Below are 20658 nucleotides of genomic sequence, written 5' to 3'. Positions count from 1 at the left end.
TGATTGGACATAGTGGAGTGGGAAAAAGCAGAATCAGGAGATGACTCCAAGATTTCTAACAGGATACCATTAAGTGGGATAGAGAACAGAAGAGGAGGAAAGGGTTTAAGACAGAAGATCAGGAGTTTATTTCGAGCAATTTGAGTTTGAGTCACCAATCAACATACGAGTAGAAAAGTCCAGGAAGCAAATGGGTACAAAAGTGTGGTGCTCAGAAGAAAGCTCGCCACTCACAGCATCTAAAAATTCATCCATTCTCTAAGCGCTATATCTCTTCCTATGTATTCTGAGTGTTATGCTAATTGTACACTTGTCTACCCTAAAAATCAGGGGTCCTCCTCAGTATGAAGCTTATGTCCTTGCAGTAGCCTACAAGACCCAGCATGATCTGCCCTCTATCACCTCTCTGACCTCATTTCCTACTGCTCTGTCCTCCACCACACTGTCCTACTTGCTGTTCTTAGAAGGTATCAGGCACAAGGCACACTCCCACTTCAATATTTTGCACTGGATGTTTCCTCTGCTTAGAATGCTTTACTGTGGATGTTAACATGACTAACTCCTTCAAGTCTTTGCTCAGTTGCAACTTTTTCAATGAGACTTACCCTGACCACCATATTTAATACTATAGCTGCCCATCCCCCCTCCCTGACCACTCACACTTTTTTTTCACCAATAGCACTAATCATCTGCTAACATACAGTGTAATTTACTTATGTATTATGTTTATTGTTTATCAACTCTGTCTCTCCTCTAGAATGTAAACTTCTTGAGGGCAGAGATTTTTTTGTTTTATTCACTAATATATGTCAAGCACCTAAAACAGTGCTTGGAGCATGATAAACACTCAGTATATATTTATATTTGTTGAATAAATGAATGAGAGTATAGGTTCCTGCATCAGTCTCCCTTCTAAAATTTCTGTTTGCATGGGCCTTGTACTCTCAGGGCCAAATAGAAATATAGGAAAGGGAAATGAGTAGATATAAGAATAACAATGCCATTTGGCAGCCACACATTTCTGGTATATTAAAATAAAGCCTTTCTTAACTGGCCCCTTTCATAGTTTGTATGACTTATTGCTACTGTAGCAAATTACCACGAACTTAGTGGCTTAAAACAGCACAGATTTATTCTCATACAGTTCTGGAGGTTAAAAGTCTAAAATGGGTCACAGGACTACATTCCTTCTGGAGGTTCTAGGGCAGAATCTGTTTTGTTGCCTTTTCCAGCTTCTAGAGGTCTCCTGCATGCCATGGAGGTTCCTTCCTCCATCTTCAAAGTACATCACTCCAACCTCTGCTTCTGTCACCACATCACCTCTCTGTCTGTGTATTTCCTGCTTTCCTATTTCCCTTATGAAGATCCTTGTAATTACATTGAGTTCACCCATATAATCCAGGATAATCTCCCCATCTCAAGATCGTTAATCATGTCTGCAAAGTCCTTTTTGCCATGTAAGTTAGCATATTCACAGATTCTGGGTATTAGGACTTGGACATCTTCAGGGAGCAAGCATACAGACTAAGACACAGATTGACAAGTGTTTGTTCAAAGGTGTAACCTAGTTCTGAAGACACCACACACCCTGGAGACATGTGTAGATTCAAATGTTCTAGAGCAACACTATCCAATAAAACTTTCACAATGATGGAAATGTTCTATATCTGCACTGACCAATACGGTACCCACTAGCCACATGTGGTTACTGAGCACTTGAAATGTGGCTAGTGAGACGGAGGAACTACATTTTTCATTTTATTTTATTTTATTTTATTTTCACTAATTTACATTTAATAGCCACATGTGGCTAAGTGGTTACAGTATTGGACAACAGAGGCCTGCAGCTGGGGGGAAGGGACAGACAGTAAGGAAAATTTTTTGTCTAAGTTTTAACTTTGAGTAGAATTTAAAAAAAAATACCTCCCTGAGATTTTATGACACCTGGTTTGGAGATTGAATATATATTATGTGAATGGCACAAAAAACCACAGGCCACGATTTTTAATTTAAAGTGGACCTAGGTTTGTGATGCCTCAAACACCAGGGAAAATCAAATTGAAAGCTTTCATGGGAGAATGCACTGTTACTCTCGGGCCACATGGAAATCCCACAGAGAGTTCTAACAAACTCCTTCACAATCAAAAGTCACAATTTACACAAGAAAACCAACTTCCAGGAGGAAGCAGTCAACAGGGGGGGAAAAAAAGGTAAAACATAACTAGACCCACAAAGATTTTAGATATTTACATTATCATATACAGGATATTAAATAGATTTGTTAAATACATTTAAGGAAATAAAAAAGTACAGAGCAAAGAGCAAGAGACTATCAAAAATGACCTGCTACCGCATAGCACAGGGAGATCAGCTCGGTGCTTTGTGACCACCTAGAGGGGTGGGATAGGGAGGGTGGGAGGGAGGGAGACACAAGAGGGAAGAGATATGGGGATATATGTATATGTATAACTGATTCACTTTGTTATAAAGCAGAAACTAACACACCATTGCAAAGCAATTATACTCCAATAAAGATGTTAAAAAAAATTGACCTGCTAGGTTTGAAAAAGAACTAAATAGAATACCTAGAAATGAAAAATATAATAATTGTTATTAAAAACCGTGATGAAGTTTTATGCATCAGTTGAAGAGAAATTAGGAAACTGGAAAATACATCTGAAAAAATCACACAAAATTCAGAAAAGAGGTACAAAGAGATGGAAAATATGAGTGCTTAAGAGACATGGAGGATAAAGCAAAAAGGCCCAATATTAATCTCTTTAGAATTCTACAAAGGAATAATAGAAAAGGGGGAGAACCATTCAGATAAATCATAGCTGGAAATTTTCCAGAATTTTGAAAAACAAAAATCTGCAGGTTCGGGAAAACTAAGAAATTCCAGGCAAGATAAATAAAAAGAAATTAATATCTACATGCATCACAGTCAACTGCAGAACACCAGAGACAGAGATAAGATCTTAAAACAAGCTAGAAGTAAAAGACTGATCACATACAAAAGAACAACAATTAGACCAATAGGTGACTTCTCAACAGCAACATTGGAAGCCATATTAGAATATAATGTTGAAAGTGCTTAGAGAAAATAATTTTCATCTTAAAGTTATATATACTTTGGGGCTTCCCTGGTGGCGCAGTGGTTGAGAGTCTGCCTGCCAGTGCAGGGGACGCAGGTTCGGGCCCTGGTCTGGAAGGATCCCACATGCCGCAGAGCAGCTGGGCCCGTAAGCCACAACTACTGAGCCTGCGCATCTGGAGCCTGTGCTCTGCAACAAGAGAGGCCACGATAGTGAGAGGCCGTGCACTGTGATGAAGAGTGGCCCCCACTTGCCACAACTAGAGAAAGCCCTCACACAGAAATGAAGACCCAACATAGCCAAAAATAAATTAATTAATTAAAAAAAAGAAAAAAAGAAAAAAAATTATATATACTGTGGCCCACTCACTGAGCCGCCACTGAGCACTCAGCAGCCTCCCGCTCGAGCCCCCTCGCTTCCCGACGCTCTGTCCCCCCCACCCGCCTTCTCCAGCCACCACCTTCTGCAGGCCATTTCCACCGAGGAAAAGGAATCGTATCGTATGTCCGCTATCCAGAACCTCCACTCTTTTGACCCGTTTGCTGATGCAAGTAAGGGTGATGATCTGCTTCCTGCTGGCACTGAGGATTATATCCATATAAGAATTCAACAGAGAAACGGCAGGAAGACCCTTACTACTGTCCAAGGGATCACTGATGATTACGATAAAAAGAAACTAGTGAAGGCGTTTAAGAAGAAATTTGCCTGCAATGGTACTGTACTTGAGCATCCAGAATATGGAGAAGTAATTCAGCTACAGGGTGACCAGTGCTAGAACATATGCCAGTTCCTCGTAGAGATTGGACTGGCTAAGGACGATCAGCTGAAGGTTCATGGGTTTTAAATGCTTCTGGCTCACTGAAGCTTAAGTGAGGATTTCCTTGCAATGAGCAGAATTTTCCTTCTGTCCCTTGTCACAAGTTTAAAAACCTCACAGCTTGTATAATGTAATCATTTGGGGTCTGCTTTTAACTTGGACTAGTGTAACTCCTTCATGCAATAAGCTGAAAAGAGCAAAAAAAAAATTATATTTACTGTGAAACTGTCTTCAGAGAATAAAGGCAACATAAAGGTATTTTAATATAAAAAAATTTTAAAGCGTTTACCACCAACATTTGTCACTGAATAAGGAAAATTATCCAAAAAAGAAGTTCCAAGATGTACAAAAGAACTTTAAGTAGAAAACAAAAGTTAAACATGTGGGTAATATTAATAATTTATTAAAAGAAGACAAAAAACACAGAATTTAAAGGCTTCACAATAGCAACTCATGTTGTTGAGGATTAGAGTCAAAACATTCTAGGGGTCCCTTTGAGAAGAGGGTACATATGTTAATTAATTCTAGGTTTTATTGAATTAAGTAAGCATGTTAGAATTTCAAAGATAGCCACTAAAAGAAGAGAAAAAGAATGAATATCTTCCAAAGTAATAGAAGTGGAAAAGTGGAACAAGAAAAAATCAATTGATTCAAAAGAGGAAAAAACACAGCAAAACTGGAATGCATGGAATAAAATAAGACAATATAAATAAATCCAAATATATAGTTTTTTTCTTAAAATACAGTTTTAGAAATTTAAAAACACTTTTAAATAACTCTTTGGGTCAAAGAAGAAATCTTAATGGAAATTAGAAAATATTTAGAAATGAGCTTGTATGTTGCACCTAAAGTGGTGGTTACAGGGCTGTTTATAGCCTTAGGAGAGTATATTAAAAAGGAAGAGGAAGTTCCCTGGTGGCCAGGCTTTCACTGCCATGGCCGAGGTTCGATCCCTGGTCAGGGAACTGAGATCCCACAAGATGTTCAGTGTGGCCAAAAAAAAAAGGAAGAAAGGCTGAAAGTTAATGAGCTAAGCATTCAACTTAAGAAGTTAGATAATAAACAATAGAATAAATCCAAAGAAAGCAGAAGGAAGGAAATAATAGACACAAAAGCAAAAATTATTAAAATATAAAACAAAGATAAGTAGAGAAGATCACCAAAGCCAAGAATAGCAAGAGTCTATGGCATTTGAGCCATGACTCACTCCCTTATCACAACTCCCCCCACCCCACCTCTGCTTTGCAGAATCTCTACCCCAAACTCACTACTCTGGGCAGTTGCAGCCAAGAGGATGCAGGTTCCTTCCTGCTGCAGTACCCAGTCTGGGGTTATGATTTCACCAAGGGAAGGGCAGGCTGCTGGAATTTTTCATCTCTCCCAGCTCCATGTTGCAGAAGCTCACGTCCAAGCAGACATGGTCAAGAAAACCAGATCTCTTTTCCTCCACCCAGCTCCCACTCTAACCTGGGCAAAACTTTTTGGCCAACCCAATATAAACCCTGAACTGTGATAGTAGCCTCCAAACCACAGAGATATCCAATGATAAAGGTTAAAAATCTAACTGATTTGGGAGGCTTAAGCACAACCTTGACAATAAATGGCTTGTGCCAACCCAGGAGTAACCCCTAGGTAGTCAAGCAAAGAAATTTAAAACAAGGAGAAAAAATCAGAGCAGGGACATCAAGCTTTACACTATAGGGAGGATAAACTTTATAATGTTCATTCAAGTTATCAAACAAATAACCAAGAAATTAAAAGCCACCAGCCTGGGGTGGGGTGGGGAATCAGTATCCCATAGTTCCTACCATATATTGTCTACAATGTCCAGATTTCAACAAAAAAATTATGAGAAAAGTAATTTTTCCTGCCCCTCCTCCAAAAAACAGGAAAATATGACCCATACACAGAAGAAAAAAATAAGAAAAGAAAAGCAATAAAAATACTCTCTTTAAAGAGGCTCAAGTGGAGGATGTAGCAGACAGAGATTTCAAAACAATTGTTATAAGTATGCTCAAAGAACTAAAGGTAGCTATGCTTAAAAGAAGTAAAGGAATGTGTGATGGCAATGTCTCAATAAATATAAATTATCAATAAAGAAATGGAAATTAGGGATTCCCTGGTGGCACAGTGGTTAAGAATCTGCCTGCCAATGCAGGGGACATGGGTTCGAGCCCTGGTCCAGGAAGATCCCACATGCCGCGGAACAACTAAGCCCATGCACCACAACTACTGACCCTGAGCTCTAGAACCCACGAGCCACAACTACTGAAGCCTGTGCACGTAGAGTCTGTGCTCCACAACAAGAAAAGCCACCTCAACGAGAAGCCCATGCACCAAAACGAAGAGTGGCCCCTGCTCACCGCAGCTAGAGAAAGCCTGCACACAGTAACAAAGACCCAATGCAGCCAAAAATAAAATAAGTAAATTTATTTAAAAAAAAAAAGAAAGAAATGGAAATTATAAAAAAGAACCAAATGTATATTCTGGAGTTGAAAAGTATAGTAACAAATGAAAAAATTGCTAGAGGGGGCTCTACAGTAGATTTGAGTTGGCAGAAGAAAGAATCAGTCCACTTGAGGATATAACAATAGATATTATGCAATCTGAAGAACAGAGAGAAAAACTGAAGATGAACAGAGCCTCAGTGAAATGTGGGATATAAATAAGTGCATCAATATATGCATAATCGGAGTACTAAAAAGAGAGGAAAGCATTAAAAGGACAGAAAAAGATATTCAAAAAAATTGCTGAAAACTTTTCAAATTTCTTATTTTCTCCTTTTTTTTTTTCCTTTTTTTTGGCCACACTGCCTGCACGGCTCACAGGATCTTAGTTCCCTGGCCAAGGATCAAACCTGGGCCCCAGCAGTGAAACCACAGAGTCCTAAACACTGGACCACCAGGGAATTCCAAAATTTCTCAAATTTGATAAAAAAAAAACTTTACACACCCAAGAAACTCAATTAATTCTAAGTAAACCCAAAGAGATCATACCCAGTATCATCATAGTAAAATGTTGAAAAACAAAAAGAAAATCTTGAAAGCAGGAAGAGAAAAAAAACACATCACATACAGGAGAACCCCCATAAGATTAACAGCTGACTTCCCATCAGAAGCAATGGAGTCAAGAAGGATGATATAGTCAAACTACTGACAGTTTAAAAAAAAACACACCAAGAATCACATATCTAGCAAAAAATGAAGGTGAATTAAAGACATTCCCAGGTGAAAAAAAAAAACCCAGAGAATTCATTGCTAGGATACCTTTCTTAAAAGGAATACTAAGTGAGGTTCTTCAGGCTGGAAACACGTGATGTCAGACAGTAATTTGAATGCACATGAAAAACAAGGAATGCTTGTGAAGGTAATTATGTGGGTAATTAGAAAAGACAGTATAATTGCATATTTCTTCCCCTTTCCCCTCTTGACTGATTTAAAAATCAATTACATAAAACAATATGAATATGAATGTATTGTTGGGGCTATAATATATAGAAACATAACATATTTGACAATAACAACACAAAGGAAGGGAATGGGAAGAAAGCTGTATTGAAATAAGGAAATGACAATAATGGTAATTCCAATCCACAGAAAGAAATGGAAAGAACCAGAAGAGTAAGAATGTTAGTGAACACTAGAAATATATATTTACTCTCTTCTCTCAGTCTTTATTTATTTATTTATTTGTTTATTTATTTATTGTATTTTGGCTGCACTGTGCAGCATGAGGGATGGTTCCCTGACCAGGGATCAAATCTGGGCCTCCGCAGTGTAAGGGCCAAATCCTAACCACTAGGCCATCAGGGAACTCCTCTCAGCCTTTTTAAAAGACATAAAATTATATAAAGTAATAATTACAGCCATATATTGTTGGATTTATTACATATATAAATATATATGTATGTATGACAATAATATCAAAAAGGGGGAGGCAATGAAGCTCTATAAAATGTCTATATTTCACTAGAACTAAGTCAGTATAAATCTGAAGTAGATTCTAATAAGATGTGTATTATAAGCCCTAGAAAAACCACAATGAAAATAACTCAAAAATAAATAATTTTAAAAATCATGAAAGGAATTAAAATATTACATGAGAAAATATCCACCTAATACTAAGGAAGATAACAAATAAACAAAGACATGTGACATATAGAAAACAAAAACCAAAATGGCAATGTAAAGCCAAGCATATAAATAATAACAATAAATGTGACTGAATTAAACAATCCAATTGAAAGAAAGATATTATCAGACTGGATTTTAAAAAAAGACAAGGTCCAACAATATCCTGTCTACAGAAGGCACGCTTTTCATCCAAAGGCACAAATAGGTTGAAAGTAAAAGGATCAAAAATGATATTCCATGCAAACAACAACCCTAAAAAGCTGGAGTGGCTAAACTAATATCAAAATATAGACTTTATAGGGAATTCCCTGGCTGTCCAGTGGTTAGGACTCCATGCTTCCACTGCAGGGGGCATGGGTTCAATCCCTGGTCAAGGAACTAAGATCCTGCATGCCACACGACGTGGCCAAAAAAAAAAGGAAAAAAATATATAGACTTTATAACAAAAAAAAATTACTAGAGATGAATAAGGACATTTCATAATGATGGAAGGGTCAATCCATCAGGAAGATACAATTATAAATGTATATGTACCTAACAACAGAGCCCCAAAATACATGAAACAATAATTGACAGACTGGACAGAATGGAAGAGAGAAATAGACAAACAATAATAGTTTGAGAATTCAATGCCCACTTTCCATAATGGATAGAACAACTAGGCAGAAGATCAAGGGAATAGAAGACGTAACCTAAACTAGACCTGACATAGATCTATGAAACACTCCACTGGAAAACAACAGGATAAACATTCTTCTCAAATGCACATGGAACAGTCTCCAGAATAGACCATAGGCTAGGCCATAGAGCATAGAAGGAGTGAAATCATACAAAGTATGTTTTCTGACCACAATGAGATGAAAGTAGAAATCAATAACAGGGAAATTTGGGAAATTCACAAATATGTGGAAATTAAAAATCACACTCATAAAATGACCAGTGGATCATAGAAAAAACCACAAGGGAGGGACTTCCCTGGTGGCACAGTGGTTGAGAATCCATGTGCCAATGCAGGGGACACAGGTTCAATCCCTGGTCCAGGAAGATCCCACATGCTGCAGAGCAACTAAGCCCATGCGCCACAACTACTGAGCCTGCACTTTAGAGCCCGTGAGCCACAACTACTGAACCCACGCACCACAACTACTGAAGCCCATGTGCCTAGAGCCTGTGCTCTGCAGCAAGAGAAGCCACCGCAGTGAGAAGCCCACGCACCACATCGAAGAGTAGCCCCTGCTCGCCACAACTAGAGGAAGCCCACGCACAGCAACGAAGACCCAGCACAGCCAAAAAAAAAAAATTTATATAAAAAAAAACACACAAAGGAAAATAGAAAATAATTTGAGATGAAGGAAAATGAAGAAACAACATACCAAAATGTATGAGATGTAGCTAAAGCAGTGCTCAGAGGGAAATTTGTGGCTATGAACACCTATGTTAAAAAGAAAAAAAAAAGAAAGATTTCAACTCAATACCCAACCTTTCATCTTATGAAATCTGAGAAAGAAGAGCTAACTAAATCCAAAGCAAGGATAAGGAAGGAAATAACAAAGATTAGAGAGGGAATAAATGAAAAAGAAAAAATAGAAAATCAATGAAACCAAAACTTGTTCTTTGAAAATGTCAACAAACATTTAGCTAAAAGAGCTAAAATGACTAAGAAAAAAGAGGTAAGACTCAAATAACTAAAATCATAAATGAAAGTGGAAGCATTACTACCAATTTTACAGAAATAAAAAGGATTATACTACAACTCAATAGCAAAAGAATAAAATCCAATTTAAAAATGAGCAGAGGATCTGAACAGATATTTTTTCAAAGAAGACATACAGATGGCCAACAGATACATGAAAAGTTGCCCAACATCACTAATCATCAGGGAAATGCAAATCAAAACCACAATGAGATATCACCTCACACCTGTTAGAATGGCTATTACCAAAAAAGACAAATGTTGGAGAAGATGTAGAGAAAAGGGAACACTTGTACACTGTTGGTTGAATTGTAAATTGGTGCAGCCATTATGGAAAGCCATTATGGAGATTCCTCAAGAAATTAAAAATAGAGCTACCATATGATCCAACAATTCCACTTCTGGGTATTTACCAAAAAAAAAAAGAAAACACTAATTCAGAAAGATATATACACCCCCATGTTCACTGCAGCATTTTTTACAATAGCCAAGATATAGAAACAACCCAAGTGTTCATCAGTGGATGAAGATGTGGTATATACAGTCATCCCTCAGTCTCCTTAGGGGATTGGTTCCAGGACACCCCACAGGTACAAAATTCCACGAATGCTCAAATCCCTTATATAAAAAGGCATAATATTTGCATATAACCTACGCACATCCTCCTGTATACTTTAAATCATTTTTAGATTACTTGTAATACCTAATACAGTGTCAATGCTATGTAAATAGTTGCCAGCATGCAGCAAATTCAAGTTTTGCTTTTTGGAACTTTATGGAATAAAAATATTTCTAATATTTTTGATCCATGATTGGTTGAATCTGTGGATGTGGAACCCAGTGATACAGAGGGCTGACTGTGTATACAATGGAGTACTATTCCACCATAAAGAGCAGGAAATCTTGCCATTTGTGACACCCTGGACGGGCTTGGAGGGCATTGTGCTAAGTGAAATAAGTCAGAGAAAGACAAATATCACATGATCTCATATGTGGAATCTAAAAAAACAAACAAACAAAAAATAACCAAGCTCATAGATACAGAGAACAAATTGCTGCTTGCCAGAGGAGGGGGCTGGGGGATTGGCATAGATGAAATGGGTGAGGAGAGTGAAAAGGTACAAATGTCCAGTTATAAAATGTCATGAGGATGTAAAGTATAGCATGGTGACTATAATTAATAACACTGTATTGCATATTTGAAAGTTGCTAAGAAAGTAGGTCTTAAAAGTCCTCACTGCAGGAAAAAAATTTTGTAACTATGTTAAAAAAGGGTTATAAGAGGAATACTATGAATAATTTTATGCCAGCAAATTATATAATGTAGATGAAATAGGAAAATTCCTAGAAAGGCACAAACTGCCAAAACTTAAGATTCAAGAAGAAATAGAAAATCTGCATAGACCTGTATCAATTAAACAGATTGGATTAGTAATCAAAAACTTCCCACCAAAGAGAGGTCCAGGACCAGATGGCTTCACTGGTAAGTTCTACCAAATGTTTAAAGAAGAATCAAAAGCAATCCTTCCAAACTCTTCCAAAAAATAGAAAATAAGGGAACATTTCCTAACAATTTTGTGAGGTCATAATTACTTCAGATTTCAAAACTTTTTACAAAGTGAAACTAATCAAAACAGTGTGGTATTGACATAAGGGTAGAGGTATAGATCAATGGAATAGAATTGAGAGTCCAGAAATAAACCTTCATATTTATGGTCAATTGATTTTTGGCAAGGGTGCCAAGACAATTCAGTGGGGGAAAGAATAGTCTTTTCAGAAATGGTTGTCTACATGCAAAAGAATGAAGTTGGGCCTCTACCTAACAATATGTATAAAAATTAACTTAAAACACATCAAAGACCTAAATTTAGTGCTGAAACTATAAAACTCATAGAAAACGTTGGTGTAAATCTTCATGACCTTGTATTAGGCAATGGTTCCTTAGGTACAACACCAAGAACATAAGCAACAAAAGGAAAAAAATAGATAAATTGGACTTCATCAAAATTAAATACATACATTGGAATTCATTGAAATTCCTTTCTGCTACAAGCGATATCTTCAAGTAAGTGGAAAGACAGCTCATAGAAGTAGAGAAAATATTTGCAAATCATATATCTGATGTGGGACTTATATCTAGAATATATAAAGAACTCTTACAACTCAATAATAAAAGACAAATAACTCAATTTAAAAATAGGCAGAGGATCTAAATAAACATTTCTCCAAAGAAGATATACAAATAACCAACAAGGACGTGAAAAGATGTCCAACAATATTAGTCGTCATGGAAATGTAAATCAAAAACACAATGAGAGGGCTTCCCTGGTGGCGCAGTGGTTGAGAGTCTGCCTGCCAGTGCAGGGGACATGGGTTCGAGCCCTGGTCTGGGAAGATCCCACATGCCGTGGAGCAACTGCGCCCATGAGCCACAATTGCTGAGCCTGCGCGTCTGGAGCCTGTGCTCCGCAGGAGGAGAGGCCACGATAGTGAGAGGCCCGCGCACCGCGATGAAGAGTGGCCCCCGCTTGCCACAACTAGAGAAAGCCCTCGCACAGAAAACGAAGACCCCACACAGCCAAAAATAAATAAAATAAATTAAAAAAAAAAAAAGAAAAAAAGTTCTAAAAAAAAAAAACACAATGAGATAACAATTTCCCACTCACTAGGATGGCTAGAGTCAAAATGACAGATAACAATAAGTGTTGACAAGATGTGGAGAAATGGAACCCTCACACACTACCTACTAGTGGGAATGTAAAATGGTACAGCTGTTTTGGAAAACAGGCTGGTAGTTCTTCAAAAGCTAAAACATAGAGTTACATTATGACTCAGCAATTCCACTCCTGTACACCCAATGAAAACATATGTCCACACAAAAACTTGTACACAAATGTTCATAGCATTGTTCATATTGGCCCAAAAAGTAGAGACAACCCAGATGTCCATCAACTGATCAATATATAAATAAAATGTTGTATATTCATACAATGGAATATTATTTGGCAATAAAGAGGAATGAAGTACCTGAAGACCACAAATTCTATGATTCCATTCATATGAAATGTCAAGAATAGGCAAATGTATAGAGACAAAAAGTAGATTAGTGGTTGCCTAGGGCAACATGAGGTGAGGGGATGGAGAATGACTGCTAATGAGTACTGGTTTCTTTTAGGGGGAACAAAAATATGATAAAAGTAGATTGTAGTGATGGTCACACCACTCATGAATATACTAAAATATATTGAATTATATACTATGAATAGTTAAATTGTATGGTATGTAGATTACATCTCAATAAAGCTGTTTCTTAAAGAGATAATGGTGGTTTGAACTAGTGTGGTATCAGTGTAGATCGTGCGAAGTGATAAGAATCTGTATATATTTTGAAGGTCGAGGAGGATTTTCTGACATATTGTGAGTGCTGTGAGAGAAAGCAAGGGCTCAAAGATTTTGCTCTGAGCAACTGGAATGAGGGAGTGAGCAACTGAGAGAGAGACTGTGGGAAGCTCAGTTTTGGGTAATAAGAGTTCAGTTTGGACATGTTGAGTTGGAGATGTCAAGCAGGAGGAAGGAATATATATATTCCTTCCTTACACACACACACACACACACACACACACACACACACACACGTGAATGATAGCTCCAGAGAGCGAGTTGAACTAGCATTGCAAAATAGGGTGTTAGTTAGCATATGGATAGAATTTAAAACAATGAGAATGGATGTGATCACCAAGGGAGTGTGGATAGCTAGAGAAGAGAAGAGGTCTAAGGACTGGCCCCTGGAACAGCCCAACATTAAAATGTTGGGGAAATGAGGAAGAACCAGCAAAGAAGACTGAGAGGGAATAACCAGTGAGGTAAGAGGAAAATCAAAAGTGTGTGCTGTCCTGGAAGCCAAGGGAAGAAGTGTTTTGAGAAGGAGGGAGTGACCAACTATGTCATACGCTGCTGAGAAATCAAGTGAGATGAGGACTGAGATGTGACCATTGGACTTAGTAACTGTGTAGTCATGGGTGACCTTGCCAGGAACAATTTTGATGTAGCTAAGTGAAAAAGTCTGATTGGAACACATTTAAGAGAGAATATAAGGAGATAAGTCATTTCTATAAACCAACAACAAGAATCAAAAATGCAATTTTTAAAAAGATACTGTAGCAATAAAAATATAAGGTATCTATGTAGAAAATCTAACAAAAGATGTGTCAGAGATCCTCTATGGAGGAAATTATAAAACTTTATTGAAATAGAGAGCCATGTTCTGTACAGGTAGGGCTACTCAATATTGTAAAGATATCCTTTTCCCTGAATCAATCATAGTCAGTATAATTCCAATCAAAATCCCAATAGGGTTTTTCATGGAATGTGACAAGTTGGTTCTACAATTTATATGGGAGTGCAAAGAAAAGTCAAGGCATTCTTGAAGAACAAGGTAGAAAAACTTACTCTATCAGATATTAAGATTTATCATACAGCTATAGTACTTAAGAGAGTAATACTGGCACAGAGGTTTGACAAATAGGCCAATGGAACAGAATAAAAAACTCAAAAATAGACTTATACCTGTTTGAAAATTTGATGTATGACAGGTAGCATTGCAGATCAGTGGGGGAAATGATTAATTCTATAATAACTAGTTTTGGGAAAATTGGTTAGCCATAAAGAAATAATAAAATTAGATTCCCATCTCACATCAAACACAAAAATCAATTCTGGGTATACTAAATACTTTAAACTTTTAGAAGAAAATATAATTCAGAGGTTCTCAACTGGTAGTACCTCCACCCAGGGAACATTTGAAAATGTATGGGAGTGTTTGGGATTGTTTTAATGACAGGAATAGTGCTAAAGGCATTTGGTACCCAGGGTCCAGGGATGCTAAAGTGTCCTGTACTATAAGAGCCAGCCCCACATAAAGAATAAGTGCCCTGCCCCAAATGCCAGTAAACTCTTGGTCACAAAGAAACATTATGATAGGAGAATTTCTCTGTGATATTGGGATAAGGGAGAATTTCTTTACAGAAATACAAAAAGCACCAACCATAAAGGGAGAAAGTAATAAAGTCAATGACATTAAAATGAAGTGCCTCTTTTCACCAAAAAAACCCAGAAAGTGAAAAGACAAGGCACAAAGTGGAACACCATATTTAGCGCTCATATAACTGACAATGTATTAGTATTTGAAATATACAAATTTCATATACCAATACATAAGAAATAAAATCTGGAAGAAAAATGAGCAAAAGATATAGACAAGCCTTTCACAGAAGAGGATATCTGAATGCCAAGAGACATGAAAAGGTGCTCAACCTCATTAGTAATCAGGGAAATGCAAAATAAAACCACAAGGAATTAACACAACATTGTAAGTCAACTATACTTCAATAAAAAAAAAAAAAACAAGGAATGACCAAAAAAGAACAACATCACGAAATTCCATTTTAATCCACCAGATTGCAAAAAATGATGTAAGTTAAATAATCCTGAGTGTTAGTGAGGATGTGGAGCAGTTAGGGAGGATGTGGAACACTTACACTTCTGGTGGGAGTGTGTATTGAAAGACTGATTCGGGAAATGATTTGGCATTATCTAACAAATTTGAACATGTGTGTACTTTACAACTGACTGATTCCACTCCTAGAAACAGACCTTAGAGAAACTTGGGCAAGTGTACTGTAAAGAAAGTTTATAGCAATGTTTAGAATAGGAAAAAAAAACAAAACTAGAAACAACAGATGTTCATCAACAGTAGCGTGTCTCTCTTGTAGTAGACTTAACAGTGAAATACTAGGCAGCAATGAAAAGGAATAAAACACCACTGCAGATAACCATGGGAGAGGTTCTCAGGCATGATTCTGAGTAAAAACAAATTGCAAAAAAATTTAGCATGATACCAATATTTACAGTTTGAAACCAAGCAAAACTAAAGAGTTTGTTGCTTAAGGATACCCGTATATGTAGGAAGATGATGAAGAAATGCAAGGGAGTGACTTAAGTTCGTGATCGTGGGTACCTCTGGGAGAAAGGCAGGGTGGTGGGCTCACAGGTGTTGATTCTATTATTATGCTTCATGACTTATATATTAAGTATATTTCAGGTAGAAATTACATACAAATATGATTTACATATATTAAGCATTTTGTGTATATATCAATTGCATCATTTCTTTAAATGAAGAATGGAGAAGGAGGGGATTCTCCCGCTCCTTCTGAAAGTTTCAGGCTACAAGCTGCAGAAGAGAAAAATACTCTTTTAAACAGTTGCCTCTGTTCACAGCAGCAGTGTTGCCTTTGGGGGCACAGTGCTCCCTGGTCTCCTCGTCCTGCGGACCTTGGAGCCAAAGGTAGGCTGCAAATGGCAGGATGGCCCTTTCCCAGCTGGGTCAGGAGTACAGGAATAAGCACTCCCTCTCTCATGATCAAGGCTGTGCTCAGTCACCGGGCCTGCCAACATTGTCATGGGATAGCAATTGAAACAGCCAGGAGGAAAACACACAGACTTTGCCAAGGCAGATACATTTGGGGGTCTCTGAAGGTGGGGGTAGGAGAGCGGACAGGAAACATGGAGCCAGTAGAGAGAGGTCAGGCTGCTTTCAATGGCTCGTGTGACCCTGGGCAATTCACTTCCCTTCTCCAGGCTCCAATTCCTCCCCAGTCTTCTTTGGGGTTTAACTGGAACATACTTTATAAAGTTGCTTCCAGCCCGAACACCCAAGGATTCCAATTCTAAGGCCACTTGAGGGGAAAACATTTGCACATTTACACTCCTAGTCTCCAGATTGGTGAATAATTAAGCTCCTCTCTATTGATCAGAGCTGCTGACAGTAGTGCTGAGTTGGCTCTCTGGTAGTGTGGAAAAGCAAACCCACGTGCAGCTACAAATGGCCATTCTGAAGTAAGAAACCCCCATTTACACAATTAGCCTTGAGAATATAAATAGAAGTAGAAGCAAAACTGTCCCCAAGCCTGTGCAAGCCTGTCCTCCCTCCTCCAGACTGCCTTTGACAACAGAGGTTTCTGTCTCTTCGTTCACAGCCTTCCTTTGGCGTTCTTCCCCACATGCATGTTTTGAGGGGGAAAAAAACTCCCGTCTTTGTCAAGTTTTCCCCACTTAACCTCCCTTACCTCTACATTTTTCCTCGTTTTAAACCAACCACCATCTCTACCAGAAGAGACTTATATGAGTAAAATGAGCTTTGTCATTTGGGGGTTGGACTAAGGGTTAAATTAAAGAGACAGCTGTCTATACAACTGGCTAGAATGAGGGGCGGGCTCGGCTGCATTTGTGCCAGCTGCTTCTTACTTTTATTCCTTCCTGCTGTTTGTCTCCCTTCCACCCCTCTGGCCAGGGCTGCTGAGCAGCAAGCCTCCCCGAGCTACTGGGAAGTTTCAAGTAGTGAGCTGGGGCTAAGGGGACCTAACGTCCTCCTGTCATAACTTCCCCTAGACAAAAGATGTTTAGGTCTCACACTTGGAACTGGAAAGGAAATTGAAAATGTACAAGCCACTTTTCCATCCCTTGTAGATAATCACCTTCCCCTCCTTCAAAATCTTCTAGGCTTGTTTAAAGCCATCTTTTGCTCTTAGCGCTTTTTTCTTTCCCTTGCACTGTAGTTTTTTTGTTTTGTTTTTCTTAGCAGCACTTTTGAGGAACTGCTTTTCTAAAGGAAAGAGAGACTATGTGTTACTCTGGGTGAGTCACTGTTCTTTAGTCAATGCTGGTGAGAATCTCAAAGATTAACAAAGATTGCCAAGGGTGGCTGCAGTCCAGTACCCAAACGCTCACATAATTTGCCCCCCTTTCCATTTTAGGGTGAAAATAATCATGGACAAGAGGGGGAGGGGACTTATGTGAATAAATAAGATACTGTTTTACAGCCAAGGCAACATTTCAGATTCTCAGCTGGCAGAAGAATTCTTGAGGCTGATCTGTAGTGAAAGCATGAGCAAACTGCTAAATGGAATGCAAAGAGAACCCTGGGCTTAATCTCCGTTCCAGTCAGTCTACAGAGGAGTCTCAGAGCAGTACTATTCCTGGAAGGCGAAGTGCTTACCCACACACTGCCCCACCCCCAGCGTGAGAAATCCAGGGCCTCCAGGACTGTGCCAGCACCCTGGCTCTTATTTCTGCAGTCCAGTTGCTTTGGTGAAATAGGAGTGTACACTGCTTCTCCATGAAAGGACCACTCTGAAAGCGATTTATAAACTGTAAAGTACCAGGGGACGTCAGGTGGCCCTGTCACTCACCCATTCTGTTGTATACTGCACTCCTTCAGTTGTCTTTTCTCATTATTGGACAAAAACCACAGAATTTTGTGGTGAGAGGTCAGGCCCTGCATATAATCAATCATGCACAAGTCCCAAGGCATAGAAGCATAAATCGGCCTTAATTCTGGATTTCCCAGTCTACACATGGAGAGCATTTGCCAGCCAGCAACCTCACAAAGACGTCATAGAATGGTCAAGGAATGACCCTAAGAAAGCTTTTGGTGGGGAGATAGCTTTAAAGCTTCTTGAAGGAAAAACTCTCAATTTCAAAATGCTGTTATTACTCCTGCATTGAAGTAAAAGCCCTGGTGTTCGTATAGCCTTTGATTCCAATGTCAAATATCTGATGACTCCTCACGACTTTGCTGTGAGGTGGAGAGAAGGCAGTCGTGCCGTGGTCGCTGTCTTCAGTGGGAGGCTCTGCCCACAGTGACCAGATGGTAAGATCAAAGAGCCAAGGCCCATCCACTTCATGGACTGGTGACTCCTTGGACTGTATTAAAGGACTTCCATCTCTGGCTAGAACCTCACCCAGACTCTATATTTAGTAAACAAAGGAACTTGAAATTTGTAATAAAATTAAATAAAAAAACAAGAACTTCATCATTCCATTCACCCATCTGCCCATTGTTTATTTTGAGTGTGTACTTAACAGCACTTTCCAGAACAGAGTAATCCCTACGTAGAGACAAAGATGGCTCTAATACCAGGGCAGTGGGGGGGGGGAGGAACGTTGCATTCCTTCCCTCCCCATCCTCCTTTTCCCAGAGCCCATCCAGCTGACAGGTGCCAGAAGGGAAGAAATGTTAGCAAATGTTAGTTTCCAGCCCCAAAGAAGCTGTCACAAAAAGGAGACAGAACAAGGCAGCCTATAAAATCCTTCAACTGAGGGATGTAGCGAGACCTATCTAATTACACAAGATTAGAAACGGTTTAACTTGTTGAGAATGTGCTACATGTGAAATGAAATAAAATGACACCTCTGGCACCCTGTAATGATACTGTGTTGGGAGGAAAGCACAAAGGGTTTGTTCACGCTATATCAGTAACACCAGTTTTTCTCATCCAACATTTTCGACACATCTGGTTTTAATATGGTGGTCTAAGTGAAGTAAGTTAACTTTTCACCCACTGTTCTGGCCCTCCTTTTCTTTCTTCACTGTACACTTCCATTTGTGTTGGCATTGTCCATCTCTCACCCATCCCTCCCCAAGCTAACAGACGTGGAAGAGGATTATGCTGAGAAACTTGGCTTATCTCTGGGCTTTTGATTATTTTACTGTTCAAACAGTGCTAACAATGATTTGAAAGCAAGACTGGTCTTTGTTCCAGCTAAATACAACAGAGTTTAGCTTTGGCCTTCTACTTAATATGTTCAACTACCAATGCTGAATAAGAACTCCCTAAGTAATCGATGAGTCACAAAACTTCCTGATTTTCAAAAATTAGGGAAAGGTGATCTCAATTTTTTTTTTTTTTTTTGGCCATGCCGCGTGGCATGCAGTATCTTAGTTCCCTGGCCAGGGATGGAACCCATGCGCCCTGCAGTGGAAGCACAGAGTCCTAACCACTGGACTGCCAGGGAAATCCCCTCAGTTGCTCTCAACTAGAATGCTCAGAAAATGTGGAGTTGGCCTAACTGGTTTCTAGGTAACACAGGAGTGATTGACCATTTTGTGTATGTATTGACCAAAAAATATATATATATAGTATTGATATTTGGTGATTATATACTAAATGTCTACAAGATAGGTATATTTCCAATGAAAGTAGAATTTGCAAACTATAAAGTGAGTTTTCTTCTACACAACCGTCATCAGAAACAGAAAAAGGGTTTTATTCTCCAACAACCAGAGAAAAATTAGTTGGATTTTGCAAATGACTATGATTAAAAGCCAAAGTTTAGACTTTTTTAGTACTTTGATACAAAAAAGGTTAATAATGTTGACTCGGTTTTTGTAGTTTTTTACCTTCTTTAGATTTGTGCCTCACAGGACTTTGTAAACAGCAAAATTTGTAACTCTAAGCTGACAGGGATTGTCTACTGTGATTATAAGGTACAATTTAAGCTGTGTGAGATCTCGACTCTTTAAGGACCTTTTCCTGTGTTCTGAATTTTCTCTGGACTGTAGTTAGAAGGAGAGGGGCATGAATGATCTACAGGTCTTCTAGAAGGTGCAAAATCTTTCAGGTGGCTTCTGATGAATTTTTCCTCTGTCTGAAAGCAATCCAGCAGGGAACTTCTGTAGCAAATGCCTTAACCCCAAGAAGTAACTAATAATGGACCATTTCATGCCCTCTGGCAAGCCAGTGGGGGTGATGTTTTGGGGCATGTGTGCCATTCAGTGACTGGCTTGTGCCTGCTGTGTGACGCCATAAAGGGGCTAGCAAGAATTGCTGTCTATAGCCTTGACCTAAGAGAAGCACCATTTGTACTACATTCAATGTCAGCAAACCTTCATTAAGCACATACTATGTGCAAAGCCTTGTTAGGTTTCTGTAACACTCTCTGTAATGTGTTACTAGATTTATTTTCCAAAGTGGTCAGGGAATTTCATCAATCATTTACTGACTACTATATGCAGGCGTTGTGCTGGGGATACCAAGATGAATCAGAGGTGTTCCCTGACTTATGGAGCTCAGAGTACAG

At 38.7% G+C, this 20658-nt stretch overlaps 1 protein-coding gene and 1 pseudogene across 3 annotated transcripts in view; both read left to right on the top strand.

The window, feature by feature from the left end:
• Positions 1 to 20658, top strand: part of HDAC8 (histone deacetylase 8) — a 243390-nt gene that overhangs the window by 149765 nt on the left and 72967 nt on the right. The gene's annotated exons all lie outside the window — the stretch shown is intronic.
• Positions 3567 to 4066, top strand: LOC103004531 (eukaryotic translation initiation factor 1-like; annotated as a pseudogene).

Source organism: Balaenoptera acutorostrata, chromosome X, assembly GCF_949987535.1.
Source record: "Balaenoptera acutorostrata chromosome X, mBalAcu1.1, whole genome shotgun sequence".
Taxonomy (NCBI): Eukaryota; Metazoa; Chordata; class Mammalia; order Artiodactyla; family Balaenopteridae; genus Balaenoptera; species Balaenoptera acutorostrata.
This window is presented reverse-complemented; position numbering and strand designations above follow the sequence as displayed.